Source organism: Salmo salar, chromosome ssa17 (genome assembly GCF_905237065.1).
Source record: "Salmo salar chromosome ssa17, Ssal_v3.1, whole genome shotgun sequence".
In the NCBI taxonomy this organism is placed as follows: Eukaryota; Metazoa; Chordata; class Actinopteri; order Salmoniformes; family Salmonidae; genus Salmo; species Salmo salar.
In genome coordinates this window covers 43,791,509-43,815,925 of record NC_059458.1, presented here as the reverse complement: position 1 = coordinate 43,815,925, position 24,417 = coordinate 43,791,509, and the positions used below count along the sequence as shown (strand labels likewise).

Genomic DNA, 24,417 nt, shown 5'->3' with positions numbered 1-24,417 from the left:
CTCAATAGACAGAGACCCTCCAAGCCTTCAGGGGTTCTCAATAGACAGAGACCCTCCAAGCCTTCAGGGGTTCTCAATAGACAGAGACCCTCCAAGCCTTCAGGGGTTCTCAATAGACAGAGACCCTCCAAGCCTTCAGGGGTTCTCAATAGACAGAGACCCTCCAAGCCAATAGACAGAGACCCTCCAAGCCTTCAGGGGTTCTCAATAGACAGAGACCCTCCAAGCCAATAGACAGAGACCCTCCAAGCCTTCAGGGGTTCTCAATAGACAGAGACCCTCCAAGCCTTCAGGGGTTCTCAATAGACAGAGACCCTCCAAGCCTTCAGGGGTTCTCAATAGACAGAGACCCTCCAAGCCTTCAGGGGTTCTCAATAGACAGAGACCCTCCAAGCCAATAGACAGAGACCCTCCAAGCCTTCAGGGGTTCTCAATAGACAGAGACCCTCCAAGCCAATAGACAGAGACCCTCCAAGCCTTCAGGGGTTCTCAATAGACAGAGACCCTCCAAGCCTTCAGGGGTTCTCAATAGACAGAGACCCTCCAAGCCTTCAGTGGTTCTCAATAGACAGAGACCCTCCAAGCCAATAGACAGAGACCCTCCAAGCCTTCAGTGGTTCTCAATAGACAGAGACCCTCCAAGCCTTCAGTGGTTCTCAATAGACAGAGACCCTCCATGCCAATAGACAGAGACCCTCCAAGCCAATAGACAGAGACCCTCCAAGCCTTCAGTGGTTCTCAATAGACAGAGACCCTCCATGCCAATAGACAGAGACCCTCCATGCCAATAGACAGAGACCCTCCATGCCAATAGACAGAGACCCTCCAAGCCAATAGACAGAGACCCTCCAAGTCAATAGACAGAGACCCTCCAAGCCTTCAGTGGTACTCAATAGACAGAGACCCTCCAAGCCAATAGACAGAGACCCTCCAAGCCTTCAGTGGTTCTCAATAGACAGAGACCCTCCAAGCCAATAGACAGAGACCCTCCAAGCCTTCAGTGGTTCTCAATAGACAGAGACCCTCCAAGCCAATAGACAGAGACCCTCCAGATAATTGAACAAGAGTGACATCTAGTGTCCAATGTAGAAAAATGCAGATCGGAACATGACTTGAGCACATCTTCATTCTTATCACGTATCACCAGTGGAGAGAGCAGTAACACAGGCTATCTACAGTAAGGGACTGACCAGGGACTACTAGACAGTCCTCATAGTGGTCTGAGAGCAGTAACACAGGCTATCTACAGTAAGGGACTGAACAGGGACTCCTAGACAGTCCTGATAGTGGTCTGAGAGCAGGCTATCTACAGTAAGGGACTGACCAGGGACTACTAGACAGTCCCGATAGTGGTCTGAGAGCAGTAACACAGGCTATCTACAGTAAGGGACTGACCAGGGACTACTAGACAGTCCTGATAGTGGTCTGAGAGCAGGCTATCTACAGTAAGGGACTGACCAGGGACTACTAGACAGTCCTGATAGTGGTCTGAGAGCAGTAACACAGGCTATCTACAGTAAGGGACTGAACAGGGACTCCTAGACAGTCCCGATAGTGGTCTCCTGAGGACTTATCTAGTGATCTGAGGACCATTGACTTTAAAGAGCGGCCCCAGATCAGATGTCCCAGGGGGCACCACTGAGATAATAACCCTGGAGTGGAAATAGTCCTTTTAGGATCACTGGACTGTTAAGTTCCTAAATGGCTCTAAACAGCTGATTGACCCTTTACCTAAAACATATGCGACACTTGGATTTATGACAGAGAGATGGTTGAACCAGCTAGTATGATGAGCTGTTGTATGTCAGCTGATTATTAGAGAGGAGCAGCCACCGCATTTCAAATCAAAGCTGCTAAATTATAGGTAAAATAGAACAGAACAGAATAGAGCAGAATAGAATAGAACAGAATAGAATAAAATAGAACAGAACAGAACAGAATAGAATAGAACAAAACAGAATAGAATAGAATAGAATAGAATAGAATAGAACAGAATAGAATAGAATAGAACAGAATAGAATAGAACAGAATAGAATAGAACAGAATAGAATAGAACAGAACAGAATAGAACAGAACAGAATAGAACAGAACAGAATAGAACAGAACAGAATAGAGCAGAATAGAGCAGAATAGAATAGAACAGAACAGAATAGAATAGAATAGAACAGAACAGAACAGAATAGAGCAGAACAGAACAGAACAGAACAGAATAGAATAGAATAGAATAGAACAGAACAGAACAGAATAGAGCAGAACAGAATAGAATAGAACAGAGCAGAACAGAATAGAATAGAGCAGAACAGAATAGAGCAGAATATTATAGACTAGCATATCATAGAAAAGCAAAGAATAGAACAGAACAGAATAGATCAGAACATATTAGCATAGAAAAGAATAGCATAGAATAACAGTATTTTTTTATTTAGAGAGAACCTCTATATCTCTGTCCATCAGTATCTCTTCTAGATTAGACATTCCTGGTTAGACCAATTCTCAAATCATTTCATCCTATACGGTGCCTTCGGAAAGTATTCAGACCCCTTGGCTTTTTCCACATTTTGTTACATTACAGTCTTATTCTAAAATGGATTAAATACCAAAAAAATCCTCAGTAATCTACCCACAATACCCCATAATCCCCTTCCCTTTTTCAGGATGACAACGCCCCTGTGCACAGAAGCCATGTCCATACAGAAATGGTTTGTCAAGCTCGGCGTGGAAGAACTTGACTGGCCCGCACAGAGCCCTGACCTCAACCCCCTCGAACACCTTTGGGATGAATTGGAACGCCGACTGCGAGCCAGGACTAATCACCCAACATCAGGGCCCGACCTCACTAATGCCCTTGTGGCTGAATGGAATCAAGTCCCCGCAGAAATGTTCCAACATCTAGTGGAAAACCTTCCCAGAAGAGTGGAGGCTGTTATAGCAGCAAAGGGGGGGGGGACCAACTCCATATTAATGCCTTCCCAGAAGAGTGGAGGCTGTTATAGCAGCAAAGGGGGGACCAACTCCATATTAATGACTTCCCTGAAGAGTGGAGGCTGTTATAGCAGCAAAGGGGGGACCAACTCCATATTAATGACTTCCCAGAAGAGTGGAGGCTGTTATAGCAGCAAAGGGGGACCAACTCCATATTAATGACTTCCCTGAAGAGTGGAGGCTGTTATAGCAGCAAAGGGGGGGACCAACTCCATATTAATGACTTCCCTGAAGAGTGGAGGCTGTTATAGCAGCAAAGGGGGGACCAACTCCATATTAATGACTTCCCAGAAGAATGGAGGCTGTTATAGCAGCAAAGGGGGGACCAACTCCATATTAATGCCCCTGATTATGGAATGAGATGTTGGACGAGCAGGTGTCCACATACTTTTGGCCGTGTAGTGTATTTCATTATATTACGCTAGAGTTCAGCAGTAGGCCTGAGAGAGAGAGAGAGAGAGAGAGAGAAGGGGGTGATATTGATCCCATGCCTCTAGCTCCATTAGCAGAAGGTCACACAGGCACATGGAGGGATACAGGAGGATAATTGGGCACCAGGAGGATGAAAACCATGTATGACAACGGCCCAAATAGCACCCTATTCCCTATGTGGAGCACTGCCTTTGACCCAGGCCCATAGGGGATAGGGTGCTATTTGGGATGAACAATATGTTTGGCTCTCTCCCTCTACTCTGCTGAATAAGAGGACAATATAATGAATCTCCCTCTACTCTGCTGAATAAGAGGACAATATAATGCATCTCTCTCTACCCTGCTGAATAAGAGGACAATATAATGCATCTCCCTCTACCCTGCTGAATAAGAGGACAATATAATGCATCTCCCTCTACCCTGCTGAATAAGAGGACAATATAATGCATCTCCCTCTACCCTGCTGAATAAGAGGACAATATAATGAATCTCCCTCTACTCTGCTGAATAAGAGGACAATATAATGCATCTCTCTCTACCCTGCTGAATAAGAGGACAATATAATGGATCTCCCTCTACCCTGCTGAATAAGAGGACAATATAATGAATCCCCCTCTACCCTGCTGAATAAGAGGACAATATAATGCATCTCCCTCTACCCTGCTGAATAAGAGGACAATATAATGCATCTCTCCCTACCCTGCTGAATAAGAGGACAATATAATGAATCTCACTCTACCCTGCTGAATAAGAGGACAATATAATGAATCTCCCTCTACCCTGCTGAATAAGAGGACAATATAATGCATCTCCCTCTACCCTGCTGAATAAGAGGACAATATAATGCATCTCTCACTCTACCCTGTTTAATAAGAGGACAATATAATGGATCCTCACTACCCTGCTGAATAAGAGGACAATATAATGCATCTCTCACTCTACCCTGTTTAATAAGAGGACAATATAATGGATCCTCACTACCCTGCTGAATAAGAGGACAATATAATGCATCTCTCACTCTACCCTGTTTAATAAGAGGACAATATAATGGATCCTCACTACCCTGCTGAATAAGAGGACAATATAATGCATCTCTCACTCTACCCTGCTGAATAAGAGGACAATATAATGAATCTCCCTCTACCCTGCTGAATAAGAGGACAATATAATGCATCTCCCTCTACCCTGCTGAATAAGAGGACAATATAATGAATCTCTCTCTACCCTGCTGAATAAGAGGACAATATAATGCATCTCCCTCTACCCTGCTGAATAAGAGGACAATATAATGCATCTCCCTCTACCCTGCTGAATAAGAGGACAATATAATGCATCTCTCACTCTACCCTGTTTAATAAGAGGACAATATAATGGATCCTCACTACCCTGCTGAATAAGAGGACAATATAATGCATCTCCCTCTACCCTGCTGAATAAGAGGACAATATAATGAATCTCACTCTACCCTGCTGAATAAGAGGACAATATAATGAATCTCCCTCTACCCTGCTGAATAAGAGGACAATATAATGAATCTCTCTCTACCCTGCTGAATAAGAGGACAATATAATGCATCTCCCTCTACCCTGCTGAATAAGAGGACAATATAATGGATCCTCACTACCCTGCTGAATAAGAGGACAATATAATGCATCTCCCTCTACCCTGCTGAATAAGAGGACAATATAATGCATCTCCCTCTACCCTGCTGAATAAGAGGACAATATAATGCATCTCTCACTCTACCCTGTTTAATAAGAGGACAATATAATGGATCCTCACTACCCTGCTGAATAAGAGGACAATATAATGCATCTCTCACTCTACCCTGTTTAATAAGAGGACAATATAATGGATCCTCACTACCTTGCTGAATAAGAGGACAATATAATGCATCTCTCACTCTACCCTGCTGAATAAGAGGACAATATAATGAATCTCCCTCTACCCTGCTGAATAAGAGGACAATATAATGCATCTCCCTCTACCCTGCTGAATAAGAGGACAATATAATGCATCTCCCTCTACCCTGCTGAATAAGAGGACAATATAATTAATCTCCCTCTACCCTGCTGAATAAGAGGACAATATAATGAATCTCACTCTACCCTGCTGAATAAGAGGACAATATAATGAATCTCCCTCTACCCTGCTGAATAAGAGGACAATATAATGCATCTCTCACTCTACCCTGCTGAATAAGAGGACAATATAATGGATCCTCACTACCCTGCTGAATAAGAGGACAATATAATGCATCTCTCACTCTACCCTGCTGAATAAGAGGACAATATAATGAATCTCCCTCTACTCTGCTGAATAAGAGGACAATATAATGCATCTCCCTCTACCCTGCTGAATAAGAGGACAATATAATGAATCTCCCTCTACCCTGCTGAATAAGAGGACAATATAATGAATCTCCCTCTACCCTGCTGAATAAGAGGACAATATAATGAATCTCACTCTACCCTGCTGAATAAGAGGACAATATAATGCATCTCCCTCTACCCTGCTGAATAAGAGGACAATATAATGCATCTCTCACTCTACCCTGTTTAATAAGAGGACAATATAATGGATCCTCACTACCCTGCTGAATAAGAGGACAATATAATGCATCTCCCTCTACCCTGCTGAATAAGAGGACAATATAATGCATCTCTCCCTCTACCCTGTTTAATAAGAGGACAATATAATGCATCTCTCCCTCTACCCTGCTGAATAAGAGGACAATATAATGCATCTCCCTCTACCCTGCTGAATAAGAGGACAATATAATGCATCTCTCCCTCTACCCTGCTGAATAAGAGGACAATATAATGCATCTCTCCCTCTACCCTGTTTAATAAGAGGACAATATAATGGATCTCCCTCTACCCTGCTGAATAAGAGGACAATATAATGCATCTCCCTCTACCCTGCTGAATAAGAGGACAATATAATGGATCTCTCCCTCTACCCTGCTGAATAAGAGGACAATATAATGCATCTCTCCCTCTACCCTGTTTAATAACCCTCCTATTATGTTGAGGGTCAATTACACCTATTTTCCACTTCTGAATTGTCTAAAATACTAGTTAACCTCTCGTTTTCTCCATTAAATAACTTTTCCTCGTTCAGGGTCGTGAACCTAACTTCATAATGTTGGACACACTGATGTGTTGTGGAATGTCGGTGTAGATTTTGTATACGGACATGATGCTGGGTCCCGTGTGGCTCAGTTGGCAGAGCATGGTGTTTGCAACGCCAGGGTTGTGGGTTCGATTCCCACGGGGGGGACCAGTACGGAGAAAGAATGTATGAAATCTATGCGTTCACTACTGTAAGTCGCTCTGGATAAGAGTGTCTGTTAAATGACTAAAATGTTTAAAAAAAAAATGTAATGCTGTAGGTCATTCTTACCCGGAGGTTTTCATGTGTACAGATATTTTTTTGCACAGGTCCAAAATAAACACGTGTTTTTTTTACTATTAATTCATTTATAATTATGTTTTGGGTGAAAAGGAGCTTTTTCCCAGGTTTCTGTTTCTCAGTGCGAGAACAGCAGGTCTCTGACACGGACACACAGAATGAGCTACAAACAGAAAAATGTTTGTTTGTGAGAAGAAAAAAAAAAACATATTTCCTAAGTTCTTGAATATAACGTTTTTTGAAATCAAATGTATTTCTTCTTTCTGACAAGACAAAATAAAGTTTTGTCGAGTTTTTACTTGAGTTTAAACTGTGTTTGTTTACTCTCCCTCTCTTCACTCACCAGTCAGATTGTTGTTATGTGACCCAGAGACGACGCGGGGCTGTGTGTGTGTGTGTGTGTGTGTGTGTGTGTGTGTGTGTGTGTGTGTGTGTGTGTGTGTGTGTGTGTGTGTGTGCGAGAGACACACACACCGGGCAGAGCCTGCCAATCAGGAAGGGAGAGGTTAGGAGGGTTACTGCTCTGCCTCTACTACCCACTCTACCCCCACGCACACCCAGACACACACACTGTCAGCATAGACAGGTATACAGGTAGAGACAGGTATACAGGTAGAGACAGGTATATACAGGTAGAGACAGGTAGAGACAGGTATATACAGGTAGAGCGAAGGGAGCCACTGGAGTTGTTTAAAGCAATGATGAAATCCTTTTCTCCTCTTAATATCTCTCTCTCTCTCTCTCTGTCTCTCTCTCTCTCTGTCTCTCTCTGTCTGTCTCTTTCTGTCTCTCTCTCTCTCTCTCTCCGTCTCTCTCTGTCTCTGTCTCTCTCTCTGTCTCTCTCTGTCTCTCTCTCTCTCCGTCTCTCTCTGTCTCTCTCTGTCTCTCTCTCTGTCTCTCTCTCTCTCTCTCTCTCTACTAACCAATCAGCTGCTACACCAGACCAGACAGCACCTGTTACTAACCAATCAGCTGCTACATCAGACCAGACAGCACCTGTTACTAACCAATCAGCTGCTACATCAGACCAGACAGCACCTGTTACTAACCAATCAGCTGCTACATCGGGGGGGACAGAGCGAGACAGAGGGTGGGGGAGATAGGGAGAGAGACAGAGGGTGGGGGGAGAGACAGAGGGTGGGGGGGAGATAGGGAGAGAGACAGAGGGTGGGGGGAAGATAGGGAGAGAGACAGAGGGTGGGGGGAAGATAGAGAGAGAGAGAGAGAGATTCCTCTGGCTGGTGATTTGAACAGTATTCTAATGAGATATTCCACAGCTGGCCCGTTGCTGTGTCTCCAAGACAGACTGACTGGAGGAAGTAGTTCCCTAACGACGGCTCCTCAGGGAGGAAGTAGTTCCCTAAAGACGGATCCTCAGGGAGGAAGTAGTTCCCTAACGACGGCTCCTCAGGGAGGAAGTAGTTCCCTAACGACGGCTCCTCAGGGAGGAAGTAGTTCCCTAACGACGGCTCCTCAGGGAGGAAGTAGTTCCCTAACGACGGCTCCTCAGGGAGGAAGTAGTTCCCTAACGACGGCTCCTCAGGGAGGAAGTAGTTCCCTAACGACGGCTCCTCAGGGAGGAAGTAGTTCCCTAACGACGGCTCCTCAGGGAGGAAGTAGTTCCCTAACGACGGCTCCTCAGGGAGGAAGTAGTTCCCTACCAACCACTCCTAGTCCCCTAACCTGTCCTCTTCTCACTGACTCATTCTCTTTCTCTCTCTCCCTCTGTCTCTCTCTCTTACCTCTCTCTGTCTGTCTGTCTGTCTGTCTGTCTGTCTGTCTGTCTGTCTGTCTGTCTCTCTCTCTGTCTCTGTCTCTCTCTTACCTCTCGCTCTCTGTCTCTCTCTCTCTCTCTCTGTCTCTCTCTCTCTCTCTGTCTCTCTCTCTCTTTTACCTCTCTCTGCTGGAGCAGGAGACTGGGACTGGGGAGAACATGAGCAGTCTGCCTGCACGATGCTGCCTTCCAGACTGGTGCCAAGAAGGTTTGGGATGTGAAGAAGCTGTCACCTCCATTCATGGGATACAGTTACATTATGTGTGTAGTATTATGCAAAAGCTATTTTGTCATTTTAAGCATAAAAAAATATATATATATATGTTCATATCAGAAAAGCTCAAAGACAACTTGATGGACAAGACGGGATAAATACTGTGGAGACATAAAAAGCTTTTTAGGCTTGTCTGTTGGATCTAAACGATGTTTCTTCACTCTGGAAACACAACTTCTGTATGGATCTACTGTCAGTTCTATCTTCATTGGACTGTCTGTCAGTTCTATCTTCATTGGACTGTCTGTCAGTTCTATCTTCATTGGACTGTCTGTCAGTTCTATCTTCATTGGACTGTCTGTCAGTTCTTCTATCTTCATTGGACTGTCTGTCAGTTCTATCTATCTTCATTGGGCTGTCTGTCAGTTCTTCTCTCTTCATTGGACTGTCTGTCAGTTCTATCTTCATTGGACTGTCTGTCAGTTCTATCTTCATTGGACTGTCTGTCAGTTCTTCTATCTTCATTGGACTGTCTGTCAGTTCTATCTTCATTGGGCTGTCTGTCAGTTCTATCTTCATTGGGCTGTCTGTCAGTTCTATCTTCATTGGACTGTCTGTCAGTTCTATCTTCATTGGACTGTCTGTCAGTTCTATCTTCATTGGACTGTCTGTCAGTTCTATCTTCATTGGACTGTCTGTCAGTTCTATCTTCATTGGACTGTCTGTCAGTTCTATCTTCATTGGACTGTCTGTCAGTTCTATCTTCATTGGACTGTCTGTCAGTTCTATCTTCATTGGACTGTCTGTCAGTTCTATCTTCATTGGACTGTCTGTCAGTTCTTCTCTCTTCATTGGACTGTCTGTCAGTTCTTCTCTCTTCATTGGACTGTCTGTCAGTTCTTCTCTCTTCATTGGACTGTCTGTCAGTTCTATCTTCATTGGACTGTCTGTCAGTTCTCTCTTCATTGGGCTGTCTGTCAGTTCTTCTATCTTCATTGGACTGTCTGTCAGTTCTATCTTCATTGGACTGTCTGTCAGTTCTATCTTCATTGGGCTGTCTGTCAGTTCTATCTTCATTGGACTGTCTGTCAGTTCTATCTTCATTGGGATTTTTTTTTCTGAAACCAAGGCCTCTCTTTTCTCTATTTAAATTGTTGTTTTTCTTTATTCAGAAAACAACCACGTCCGAATCCGTCAATTAGGGTTTGAACTCCGTGCAAGGAGTTATCGTTACCAGACCTGGCTGTTCACAGAGGCAACTCGACACTTTCGGTTAGAATGTGTATCAATTACGGCAGGTAACCTGGTAGTTAGAGCGTTAGGCCAGTAACCAGCAGGTATCCTAGTGGTTAGAGTGTAGAGGAGGCAGGTAGCCTAGTGGTTAGAGTGTAGATGGGGTAGGTAGCCTAGTGGTTAGAGTGTAGAGGAGGCAGGTATCCTAGTGGTTAGAGTGTAGAGGAGGCAGGTAGCGTAGTGGTTAGAGTGTAGAGGAGGCAGGTAGCCTAGTGGTTAGAGTGTAGAGGGGGTAGGTAGCCTAGTGGTTGGAGCGTTGGGCCAGTAACCGGCAGGTAGCCTAGTGGTTAGAGCGTTGGGCCAGTAACCAGCAGGTAGCCTAGTGGTTAGAGCGTTGGGCCAGTAACCGGCAGGTAGCCTAGTGGTTAGAGCGTTGGGCCAGTAACCGGCAGGTAGCCTAGTGGTTAGAGCGTTGGGCCAGTAACCGGCAGGTAGCCTAGTGGTTAGAGCGTTGGGCCAGTAACCAGCAGGTAGCCTAGTGGTTAGAGCGTTGGGCCAGTAACCAGCAGGTAGCCTAGTGGTTAGAGCGTTGGGCCAGTAACCGGCAGGTAGCCTAGTGGTTAGAGCGTTGGGCCAGTAACCGGCAGGTAGCCTAGTGGTTAGAGCGTTGGGCCAGTAACCGGCAGGTAGCCTAGTGGTTAGAGCGTTGGGCCAGTAACCAGCAGGTAGCCTAGTGGTTAGAGCGTTGGGCCAGTAACCAGCAGGTAGCCTAGTGGTTAGAGCGTTGGGCCAGTAACCGAAAGGTTGCTGGATCGATTCCCCGAGCTGACAAGGTGCTAATCTGTCGTTCTCCTCCTGTTCCCCGGTAGGCTGTCATTGTAAATAAGAATTTGTTCTTAACTGATTAAGTTAGTTAAAATAAAATTGTACCCAGTTCAGAACCATGGACAGTGACCATTCACCCAATAGATATGTGAGTTTATAATGATTTGATTTGTTTTCTAATTCTTTGTGTATCTGTGTAATCTGAGGGAAATATGTGTCTCTAATATGGTCATACATTTGGGAGGAGGTTAGGAAGTGCAGCTCAGTTTCCACCTCATTTTGTGGGCAGTGTTGCACATAGCCTGTCTTCTCTTGAGAGCCAGGTCTGCCTACGGCGGCCTTTCTCAATAGCAAGGCTACGCTCACTGAGTCTGTACATAGTCTAAGATTTCCTTAATTTGGGGTCAGTCACAGTGGTCTCTCTCTCTCTCTCTGTCTCTCTCTCTCTCTCTCACACACACACACACACACACACACACACACACACACACACACACACACACACACACACTTGCGTACACCACTAGTAACGGTAGGAAAAACCCAGTGACGTTTCTCGTGCTCATTATTCTCATCAAAAAGGATGTTCACTTTTCTCTCTCTGACCGCGCGTGAACACCGGACGTCTGACGCCACTCTTATAAAAGTCACCGGGAGGGACGATCCTAGCACGAGCTCTTGAGTTGATCATTACTTAGTTTTCAAGCAGGGTTACCGGAGAATAACGCACTGGGGCCAGTGTTTATCTCTACACCCAGTTCGTTGAGAAGCGGCTTTAAACCTCAAGTTTCCGGTAGAGCCAAGAGACATTTCAGGTAACTTGTCTATTTACTCATTTTTGTTGTTGCTGTTGCTGAAGACATGTTAGACCATGTAAAGGAATCTCTACATCATTGTAAAGTAAATCAGTCTGTATTATTATTATTATTATTTAAAAAAAATATATACCATTGTTCCAGATATTGCCTATATAATAATTTTCCGATTTGAGGAGGGCTGTGTTTAAAAAGGACACGTTTGATATTTTAAATAGATGTTTTTCGCAGTGATATTACATTTCTCCCGTCAGAAGATGAAGTCCGTTTTAACGCGTCAACAGCTCTACGGACTGTCTGAGGGTTGTGCGTAATGGGCTTTTTGCGCACATACATAGAGATTTTGGAAACTAGTCTGGGGATAAAAAAAAAAAAAAGAAGATTGTTGTCTTATTTCTGATGTTATAAAATAGTAACATAATAAATCTAAGGAAATAACATAACAAAAGATAATTACAAGTATAATGTTTTTGTCTTTATTTGATCGTCCATCCTTCACTGCCACTCAATTCAATGTCCACTTTCTCTCCGCACCCCACCACGCAGGTCTGAATGCCATCCCGTTTCTAGCGAGGACACACGGCTCAGCTACGAGCTAAAAAACAAACAAGACAAGATGACCGGCATCCACGTGGAGGGACTGGCGGCGATCGCCCTCTTCTACGTTCTAATCCTCGCGGTGGGGATCTGGGCAGCGTGGAAGAACAAACACGCCGGGGAAGCGGAGGGTACAGACCGCAGTGAAACCATCATGGTCGGTGGCAGAGACATTGGTTTATTTGTAGGGGGTTTTACCATGACCGGTGAGTTTCGTTGTGTGTGGATGATTGCGATAGGTTAGTCGATTTCCTATTTGTAAGTTGATTTCTAAATAAAGGTGATTCTGTATTCTAGAAGTTTACTAACAGAATGTTGTAGGACGATAGACTTTTTAAAATGTTTTAATGTTTTACTTGATTGATATAAAAACCGGTTGTAAAAACATATAAAGGCTGATTCAATTTGATAACTCATGCTCGATGGTTAGGAGAAATGCTTTAACTAAAGCCACTAACTAACATGTTTGAAATGCAACATTGAACATCTTTAGTTTACAGATTTTTTTATTTTTTTAAATACATTTTTCCGTGAAGAAACTCATAATCGGACCAAGCGTTCATTTTCAAGCACAATTCAAAAATAAGCGCAATGTTGTAACCTTGTCGTTTGGTTTTACGCGCGTCGGGTTATCGTGATTTTACTCTCTGAATTACTGTCGGCTGAACATTTCCATTTAGTTGTTGTCGTCATTGCAGCGACCTGGGTTGGTGGTGGATATATCAACGGAACAGCGGAGTACGTCTATCTTCCTGGGTATGGCTTGGCTTGGGCACAAGCGCCTTTTGGATATGCGCTAAGTCTAGTCGTAGGTGAGTCATCTCAATATAAACGGTGTGTTCGGAAAGTATTCAGACCCCTTCAATTTCTCCAAATTGTGTTACCTTACAGCCTTATTCTAAAATTGATTAAATTGTCCCCCCCCCCTCATTAATCTAAACACAATACCCCATAATGACATCACAATACCCCATAATGACATCACAATACCCCATAATGACATCACAATACCCCATAATGACATCACAATACCCCATAATGACATCACAATACCCCATAATGACATCACAATACCCCATAATGACAAAGCAAAAACAGGTTTTTAGAAAATGTTACAAAATAAATTAAAATAGAAAACGTAAATATCACATTTACATAAGTATTCAGACCCTTTAAGCAGTACTTTGTTGAAGCACCTTTGGCAGCGATTACAGCCTAGATTCTTCTTGGGTATAAAGCTACAAGTTTGGCACACCTGTATTTGGAGAGTTTCTCCCATTCTTCTCTGCAGATCCTCTCAAGCTCTGTCAGGTTGGATGGGGAGTGTTGCTGCACAGCTATTTTCAGGTCTCTCCTGAGATGTTCGATCGGGTTGAAGTCTGGACCCTGGCTGGGCCACTCAAGATCAGAGAATCTTGTTTCTCGTGCTCTGCGAGTCTTTAGATGCCTTTTGGCAAACTCCAAGTGGGCTGTCATGTGTCTTTTACTGAGGAGTGGCTTCCGTCTGGCCACTCTACCATAAAGGCCAGATTGTTTGAGTGCTGCAGAGATGGTTGTCCTTCTGGAAGGTTCTCCCATCTCCACAGAGGAACTCTAGAGCTCTGTCAGAGTGACCATCGGGTTCTTGGTCACCTCCCTGACCAAGGCCCTTCTCCCCCTGATTGCTCAGTTTGGCCGGGCGGCCAGCTCTAGGAAGAGTCTTGGTGGTTCCAAACTTCTTCCATTTAAGAATGATGGACGCCACTGTGTTTTTGGGGATCTTCAATGCAGCAGAAATGTTTTGGTACCCTTCCCCAGATCTGTGCCTCGACACAATCCAGTCTCGGAGCTCTACGGACAATTCCTTCGACCTCATGGCTTGGTTTTTGCTCTGACATGCACTGTCAACTGTGGGACCTTATATAGACAGGTGTGTGCCTTTCCAAGTCATGTCCAATCAATTGAATTTACCACAGGTGGACTCCAATCAAGTTGTAGAAACATCTCAAGGATGATCAATGGAAACAGGATGCACCTGAGATCAATTTCAAGTCTCATAGCAAAGGGTCTGAATACTTATGTAAATCAGGTATTTCTGTTTTTCGTTGTTAATACATTTTCAAACATTTCTCAAAACCTGTTTTCGCTTTGTCATCATGGGGTATTGTGATGTCATCATGGGGTATTGTGATGTCATTATGGGGTATTGTGATGTCATTATGGGGTATTGTGATGTCATTATGGGGTATTGTGATGTCATCATGGGGTATTGTGATGGCATCATGGGGTATTGTGATGTCATCATGGGGTATTGTGTGTAGATTGATGAGGAAAACATTTAATTTAATCCATTTTAGAATAAGACTGTAACATAACAAAATGTGGAAAAAAGTCAAGGGGTCTGAATACTTTCAGAATGCCACTGTATAATAGACTACAGTTTGGAATATATAAATTAACAATGTAGACTTACTTGTGAAATAATCAAAATATATTTTACATTCTTCTGAAAATCCCCAATATTCTGTGCGTTTAAACCTGCCAACATTCCTCCCGTGTGCAGGAGGCCTGTTCTTCGCCAAGCCCATGCGTTCTCGAGGTTATGTCACCATGCTGGACCCTTTCCAGCAGAAGTATGGGAAGAGAATGGGTGGTCTGCTCTTCATACCTGCTCTAATGGGAGAGATCTTCTGGTCTGCGGCCATTTTATCTGCTCTGGGCAAGTTATTATGAATGATATATTACAGCACAGTGTGATCTCTCATCTGTGTTGTTACTATCTCTGATCAGGTCCCTGTCTGTCGGTTTCTCTAGGAGCCACGCTGAGTGTGATCATAGACATAAACATCAAGATGTCTGTGGTGATCTCTGCCTGTATTGCCATCTTCTACACGTTAGTTGGAGGTCTGTATTCTGTAGCGTACACCGACGTGGTGCAACTCTTCTGTATCTTCCTGGGACTGGTGAGACACTCGGCCCGTACCAAATACTTACTTCAGCTGGACTTCACTTTCGCTTGGGAGTTTGTACTTTGGGGACCAATTCCGTTGGGTTCCATTGTAGCTGAAACATTTGAAAGAATTTGAGAAGGAGTAGGGACGACTCTCACTATTTAATACATTATACTATATTTCTACAACTATTAAAAACCTTATACTATATTTATACAACTATTTAATACATTATACTATATTTCTACAACTATTTAATACATTATACTATATTTCTACAACTATTTAATACATTATACTATATTTCTACAACTATTTAATACATTATACTATATTTCTACAACTATTTAATACATTATACTATATTTCTACAACTATCTAATACATTATACTATATTTCTACAACTATTTAAAACGTGACATTCTGGCTGTAGCGGTGTGTGTTTGACCCGGGTTTGACGTGTTCCCGTGTGTCTCTGCCTCTGTGTCAGTGGGTTTCAGTACCGTTCGCTCTGAACAACCCAGCCGTGTCTGACATCAAGATCAGTGCAGTGAAGGAGATCTACCAAGCTCCCTGGAAGGGAAACATCAAGAGAGAAGACACCTGGGTCTGGATAGACAACTTCTGTCTGCTGGTACGTACAGTTCTGGATAGGACTGGGTCTGGATAGGACTGGGTCTGGATAGGACTGGGTCTGGATAGGACTGGGTCTGGATAGACAACTTCTGTCTGCTGGTACGTACAGTTCTGGATAGGACTGGGTCTGGATAGGGCTGGGTCTGGATAGGACTGGGTCTGGATAGACAACTTCTGTCTGCTGGTACGTACAGGTCTGGATAGGACTGGGTCTGGATAGGACTGGGTCTGGATAGACAACTTCTGTCTGCTGGTACGTACAGTTCTGGATAGGACTGGGTCTGGATAGGACTGGGTCTGGATAGACAACTTCTGTCTGCTGGTACGTACAGTTCTGGATAGGACTGGGTCTGGATAGGACTGGGTCTGGATAGACAACTTCTGTCTGCTGGTACGTACAGGTCTGGATAGGACTGGGTCTGGATAGGACTGGGTCTGGATAGACAACTTCTGTCTGCTGGTACGTACAGTTCTGGATAGGACTGGGTCTGGATAGGACTGGGTCTGGATAGACAACTTCTGTCTGCTGGTACGTACAGTTCTGGATAGGACTGGGTCTGGATAGGACTGGGTCTGGATAGACAACTTCTGTCTGCTGCTACGTACAGTTCTGGATAGGACTGGGTCTGGATAGGACTGGGTCTGGGTCTGGATAGGACTGGGTCTGGATAGACAACTTCTGTCTGCTGGTACGTACAGTTCTGGATAGGACTGGGTCTGGATAGGACTGGGTCTGGATAGGACTGGGTCTGGATAGACAACTTCTGTCTGCTGGTACGTACAGGTCTGGATAGGACTGGGTCTGGATAGGACTGGGTCTGGATAGACAACTTCTGTCTGCTGGTACGTACAGTTCTGGATAGGACTGGGTCTGGATAGGACTGGGTCTGGATAGACAACTTCTGTCTGCTGGTACGTACAGTTCTGGATAGGACTGGGTCTGGATAGGACTGGGTCTGGATAGGACTGGGTCTGGATAGACAACTTCTGTCTGCTGGTACGTACAGGTCTGGATAGGACTGGGTCTGGATAGGACTGGGTCTGGATAGACAACTTCTGTCTGCTGGTACGTACAGTTCTGGATAGGACTGGGTCTGGATAGGACTGGGTCTGGATAGACAACTTCTGTCTGCTGGTACGTACAGTTCTGGATAGGACTGGGTCTGGATAGGACTGGGTCTGGATAGGACTGGGTCTGGATAGACAACTTCTGTCTGCTGGTACGTACAGGTCTGGATAGGACTGGGTCTGGATAGGACTGGGTCTGGATAGGACTGGGTCTGGATAGACAACTTCTGTCTGCTGGTACGTACAGTTCTGGATAGGACTGGGTCTGGATAGGACTGGGTCTGGATAGGACTGGGTCTGGATAGACAACTTCTGTCTGCTGGTACGTACAGTTCTGGATAGGACTGGGTCTGGATAGGACTGGGTCTGGATAGACAACTTCTGTCTGCTGGTACGTACAGTTCTGGATAGGACTGGGTCTGGATAGGACTGGGTCTGGATAGGACTGGGTCTGGATAGACAACTTCTGTCTGCTGGTACGTACAGTTCTGGATAGGACTGGGTCTGGATAGGACTGGGTCTGGATAGACAACTTCTGTCTGCTGGTACGTACAGTTCTGGATAGGACTGGGTCTGGATAGACAACTTCTGTCTGCTGGTACGTACAGTTCTGGATAGGACTGAGTCTGGATAGGACTGGGTCTGGATAGGACTGGGTCTGGTTAGACAACTTCTGTCTGCTGGTACGTACAGTTCTGGATAGGACTGGGTCTGGATAGGACTGGGTCTGGATAGACAACTTCTGTCTGCTGGTACGTACAGTTCTGGATAGGACTGGTTCTGGATAGGACTGGTTCTGGATAGGACTGGTTCTGGATAAGACTGGTTCTGGATAATACTGGTGCTGGATAGGATTGGGTCTGGATAATACTGGTTCTGGATAGGATTGGGTCTTGATAGGACTGGTTCTGGATAATACTGGTTCTGGATAGGACTGGTTCTGAATAGGACTGGTTCTGGATAGGATTGGGTCTGGATAATACTGGTTCTGGATAGGACTGGTTCTGGATAGGACTGGTTCTGTATAGGACTGGTTCTGGATAATACTGGTTCTGGATAGGACTGGTTCTGGATAGGACTGGGTCTGGATACGATTGGGTCTGGATAAGACTGGGTCTGGATGGGTCTGGATAGGACTGGGTCTGGATAGGACTGGGTCTGGATAAGACTGGTTCTGGATAAGACTGGTTCTGGATGGGTCTGGATAGGACTGGGTCTGGATAGGATTGGGTCTTGATAGGACTGGTTCTGGATAATACTGGTTCTGGATAGGACTGGTTCTGAATAGGACTGGTTCTGGATAGGATTGGGTCTGGATAATACTGGTTCTGGATAGGACTGGTTCTGGATAGGACTGGTTCTGTATAGGACTGGTTCTGGATAATACTGGTTCTGGATAGGACTGGTTCTGGATAGGACTGGGTCTGGATAGGATTGGGTCTGGATAAGACTGGGTCTGGATGGTTCTGGATAGGACTGGTTCTGGATAGGACTGGGTCTGGATAAGACTGGTTCTGGATAAGACTGGTTCTGGATAAGACTGGGTCTGGTACTCCAGCAGACAGAATATTCACTGTCTCCTCTCTGTGTTCTGGATGAATTCACTGTCTCCTCTCTGTGTTGATGAATTCACTGTCTCCTCTCTGTGTTCTGGATGAATTCACTGTCTCCTCTCTGTGTTGATGAATTCACTGTCTCCTCTCTGTGTTCTGGATGAATTCACTGTCTCCTCTCTGTGTTGATGAATTCACTGTCTCCTCTCTGTGTTCTGATTGAATTCACTGTCTCCTCTCTGTGTTGATGAATTCACTGTCTCCTCTCTGTGTTCTGGATGAATTCACTGTCTCCTCTCTGTGTTGATGAATTCACTGTCTCCTCTCTGTGTTCTGGATGAATTCACTGTCTCCTCTCTGTGTTCTGGATGAATTCACTGTCTCCTTTCTGTGTTGATGAAGTCACTGTCTCCTCTCTGTGTTCTGGATGAATTCACTGTCTCCTCTCTGTGTTGATGAATTCACTGTCTCCTCTCTGTGTTCTGGATGAATTCACTGTCTCCTCTCTGTGTTGATGAATTCACTGTCTCCTCTCTGTGTTCTGGATGAAGTCACTGTCTCCTCTCTGTGTTCTGGATGAATTCACTGTCTCCTCTCTGTGTTGATGAATTCACTGTCTCCTCTCTGTGTTGATGAAGTCACTGTCTCCTCTCTGTGTTGATGAATTCACTGTCTCCTCTCTGTGTTCTGGATGAAGTCACTGTCTCCTCTCTGTGTTGATGAATTCACTGTCTCCTCTCTGTGTTCTGGATGAATTCACTGTCTCCTCTCTGTGTTCTGGATGAATTCACTGTCTCCTCTCTGTGTTCTGGATGAATTCACTGTCTCCTCTCTGTGTTGATGAATTCACTGTCTCCTCTCTGTATTTTAGATGTTGGGGGGGATTCCCTGGCAGGTGTATTTTCAACGAGTTCTCTCTGCCTCTTCAGCTTCGTACGCCCAGGTGCTCTCGTTCATCGCTGCTGCAGGGTGCCTGGTCATGGCTGTGCCCTCAGTAATGATCGGGGCTATAGGGGCTTCCACAGGTGAGACATGCAGACACACACACCTACACACACACACACCTACACACACACACACACACACACACACACCTACACACACACACACACCTACACACACACACCTACACACACACACACACCTACACACACACACCTACACACACACCTACACACACACCTACACACACACACCTACACACACACCTACACACACACACACCTACACACACACCTACACACACCTACACACACACCTACACACACACACACCTACACACACACCTACACACACCTACACACACACCTACACACACACACACACACCTACACCTACACACACACACCTACACCTACACACACACACCTACACACACACCTACACACACACACACCTACACACACACACACCTACACACAGACCTACACACAGCTGGGCTACAGTTACTTTATGTCTGAGCGGTTCTACCTGGGACATCTCGTTCTGTCGCGTTGCTTGATCTATATCTGTTAGTTGTTATCCTAACATTCCCAAACGGTCTGATTGAGAGTTCCTCATCTGGTAGCCTAATGATGATACATATTCCAGAGGTCTGTCCCCCTGCTGGGCGTTGGGGGGGAGGGGGTCTGGGGGGACGGGGTCCGGGGGGGGTCCGGGGACACAAAAAACATCATCAGCTGGTCCCTTCATCCATTATGGAGGATCGTTCTCTCCGTCTCTCTCCCTCTCAATCTCTCAATATCTCTCTCTCTCTATCCGTCTCTCTCTCTCTCAACCTCTCTCTCTCTGTCTCTCTCTCTCTCAACCTCTCTCTATCCGTCTCTCTCCCTCTCAATCTCTCAATATCTCTCTCTCTCTATCCGTCTCTCTCTCTCTCAACCTCTCTCTCTCTGTCTCTCTCTCTCTCAACCTCTCTCTATCCATCTCTCTCTCCGTTTACTACTGTGAACTTTGTAAATATTACATCTGAGGAGAAGCAGAAGGTTTGATCTCCAGGGTTTAACTCCAGCATCAAAGTCCTGCTGAATCACTGTCTGTACACTCAGTTACTGAGTCAGGAATGGGAGGTGAAATGCTACGTTTAAGGGATGATATATAGTTACAGTAGGACTACGTCCAGTGACGGGAGGTGAAATGCTACGTTTAAGGGATGATATATAGTTACAGTAGGACTAAACCAGTGACGGGAGGTGGAATGCTACGTTTAAGGGATGATATATAGTTACAGTAGGACTACGTCCAGTGACGGGAGGTGAAATGCTACGTTTAAGGGATGATATATAGTTACAGTAGGACTACGTCCAGTGACGGGAGGTGGAATGCTACGTTTAAGGGATGATATATAGTTACAGTAGGACTAAACCAGTGTTGGGAGGTGGAATGCTACGTTTAAGGGATGATATATAGTTACAGTAGGACTACGCCCAGTGACGGGAGGTGAAATGCTACGTTTAAGGGATGATATATAGTTACAGTAGAACAGACAATCGGACATGACTGTTTATCATCATGTATAAAGCTGTAGTAGGGTTGTACTGTTAAGGAGGTTCCACATTGGTCTTTCTAACCTGACACACGAGTTCTTCCACAGTTGTAGTTCTTTAATAGGTTCCTTTGACCTCTGTTCTTCCACAGTTGTAGTTCTTTAGTAGGTTCCTTTGTACTCTGTTCTTCCACAGTTGTAGTTCTTTAGTAGGTTCCTTTGACCTCTGTTCTTCCACAGTTGTAGTTCTTTAGTAGGTTCCTTTGACCTCTGTTCTTCCACAGTTGTAGTTCTTTAGTAGGTGCCTTTGGCCTCTGTTCTTCCACAGTTGTAGTTCTTTAATAGGTTCCTTTGACCTCTGTTCTTCCACAGTTGTAGTTCTTTAGTAGGTTCCTTTGACCTCTGTTCTTCCACAGTTGTAGTTCTTTAATAGGTTCCTTTGATCTCTGTTCTTCCACAGTTGTAGTTCTTTAATAGGTTCCTTTGACCTCTGTTCTTCCACAGTTGTAGTTCTTTAATAGGTTCCTTTGACCTCTGTTCTTCCACAGTTGTAGTTCTTTAATAGGTTCCTTTGACCTCTGTTCTTCCACAGTTGTAGTTCTTTAGTAGGTTCCTTTGACCTCTGTTCTTCCACAGTTGTAGTTCTTTAATAGGTTCCTTTGACCTCTGTTCTTCCACAGTTGTAGTTCTTTAATAGGTTCCTTTGACCTCTGTTCTTCCACAGTTGTAGTTCTTTAATAGGTTCCTTTGACCTCTGTTCTTCCACAGTTGTAGTTCTTTAATAGGTTCCTTAGTTTGACCACTGTCTACCTGTTTTTTCTGGTTCTAAGTTCTGGGTTCTGGGTTCTTGACAGTTGTGTGTACTGATCCTCATGTTCCTCAGACTAGAACCAGAGAAAGGGGAGTCCTTTAGATTCAGCTGTGGTTCCAGGTTCCAAACGACATGTTGTGTTCCTCGTGTTCTTCAGACTGGAACCAGACTGCGTATGGACCTGTACCTCCCAAGGAGAGGGACCAGGCAGACATGATATTACCCATAGTCCTCCAGTACCTCTGTCCTCCCTTCGTCTCCTTCTTCGGCCTGGGGGCGGTCTCTGCTGCTGTGATGTCATCCGCCGACTCCTCCATCCTATCGGCTAGCTCCATGTTCGCTCGGAACATCTACCAGCTGGCCTTCCGCCAATCGGTGAGTTGGAAGGGGGGGCGGGACTAAAACCACCACTTACTACTTCCTGTTCACAAAATATCTAAACTTCATAGAAGCAGTTGAGACGCTGTTCTCTGTGTTATTGTTGTGTGTGTTGTTGTTCTGTGTGTTGTTGTTGTTGTTGGTGTGTGTGTTGTTGGTGGGTGTGTTGTTGTTGGGTGTGTTGTTGTTGTGTGTGTTGTTGTGTGTGTTGTTCTGTGTGTTGTTCTGTGTGTTGTTGTTGTTGTTGGTGTGTGTGTTGTTGTTGTTGTTGTGTGTGTTGTTGTGTGTTGTTGGTGTGTGTTGTTGGTGGGTGTGTTGTTGTTGTGTGTTATTGTTGTGTGTGTTGTTGTTGTGTGTTGTTGTGTGTTGTTGTTGTGTGTGTTGTTCTGTGTGTTGTTCTGTGTGTTGTTGTGTGTGTGTAACGTTGTACACCCCTCCTCCTCCCCCTCAGGCATCGGACACGGAGATCGTGTGGGTGATGCGCGTCACCATCTTTGTGTTCGGCGGCCTGGCCACGGCGATGGCGCTGCTAACGGGGACGGTGTACGGGTTGTGGTACCTGAGCTCCGACCTGGTCTACGTTATTATCTTCCCTCAGCTCATCTCCGTCCTCTTCGTCAAGGGAACCAACACATACGGTTCCGTCGCAGCTTACGCCTTCGGTCTGTTCCTGAGGATCGGAGGAGGGGGAACCTTACCTCTCACTACCCCCTTTCATCTACTACCCAGGTTGGCAGCTGGAGGACCGGATTCATCATCTGACCGGAGAGGTGGAACACATAGTGGTGCAGAAGTTCCCGTTTAAAACCGTCTCCATGTTAGCCTCGTTCTTAGGCAACGTGGCTTTCTCCTACCTGGCCAAGTATCTGTTTGAGAGCGGCAAGTTGTCGGCCAAGTACGACTTCTTGGACGCGGTGTTGGCTCAGCACAGCATAGAGAACATGGACAAGACCACGTTGGTCAATGGTAACGACATGGCGTTGTCTGAGATGGCGCCTGTCAAACCGCGGCTCAGCGTTCAACTGGCCGCTACATTCACCCGTAGAGACACTCTGGCCGAGGAGGACTCTAGTCCTGAAGACAGCCCCAACCACAAGACCCTGGACTAAACCCCCCGGGGACCTTTAAACGGGAACATTTGGGGAACGTAAAGAGGACTGAAGTGACGGAGACTGAAATACACATTTTTACTAGTTTGATATTTAACCGCTTTGATTTGATTTGATCATGGCCAAGTGAGTTACGAAGATGAAACAGATATAGATGGAGATAATGCCATCTATTGGGGAGGGCAGGGTAGCCTAGTGGTTAGAGAGTTGGACTAGTAACCGAAAGGTTGCAAGATCGAATCCCCGAGCTGCCAAGGTATAAAATCTATCGTTCTGCCCCCTGAACAAAGCAGTTCATTAACCCACTGTTCTCCTGTAGGCCGTCGTTGAAAATAAGATTGTTTTTATTTTAACTGACTAGTTAAATAAAGGTTAAATATAAGAGAAAGATGGCACAGAATAGAAGATAGAGATAAGAGGACATCATTGGCAACGAGACAAGACTAATGTTGCTTGCTGAATGTGAGTGACCAGTGGAGAACGGACCGCCATGTTGGTATGTATCAGAGCTGAACTCTACCCGGTCTCAGTCTGGGATGAAATGACAGCGGGTCATAACGGGATAAAGCAGTTTATAAACTATTGGACATGTACAGAGACTTTAAAAACCTAGTTTTGATCCAATAGAAATTGTATTGAGCCAAAATGGACAGACAAGCTTACAGATGTAATAATGAAAGATAAATAGTTCCGAGTATAAAGATTAAAATAATTAAAATAATTTGTCACTGTTATTTTAGATACAAACAGCAACAGTTCGTTTTTTTTTTTTATTTGACTGATGAATTAAGTTTTGGTCTGAATGGGAAGTGTAATGTTCTGAGTCGTATTGTAGAAAGATAAATATCAAATAATCAGACGGACAATAATTGATCAATTATCAAATCTGGATTTTTGGGATATTTTTGTGACATTGCATATTCCTGTGTTCAATCCACTGTACCTGGTATATGATTGGTTCAGGATGATGGATAAAGGGGAAGTCCACTGTACTGATTGGTTCAGGATGATGGATAAAGGGGAAGTCCACTGTACTGATTGGTTCAGGATGATGGATAAAGGGGAAGTCCACTGTACTGATTGGTTCAGGATGATGGATAAAGGGGAAGTCCACTGTACTGATTGGTTCAGGATGATGGATAAAGGGGAAGTCCACTGTA

General features: G+C 44.8%; 1 pseudogene; it reads left to right on the top strand.

Moving 5' to 3' along the window:
• The first annotated feature begins 11,538 nt into the window (after window positions 1-11,538).
• On the top strand, window positions 11,539-23,257 carry LOC123723781 (high-affinity choline transporter 1-like; annotated as a pseudogene).
• The last annotated feature ends 1,160 nt before the right edge of the window (window positions 23,258-24,417 follow it).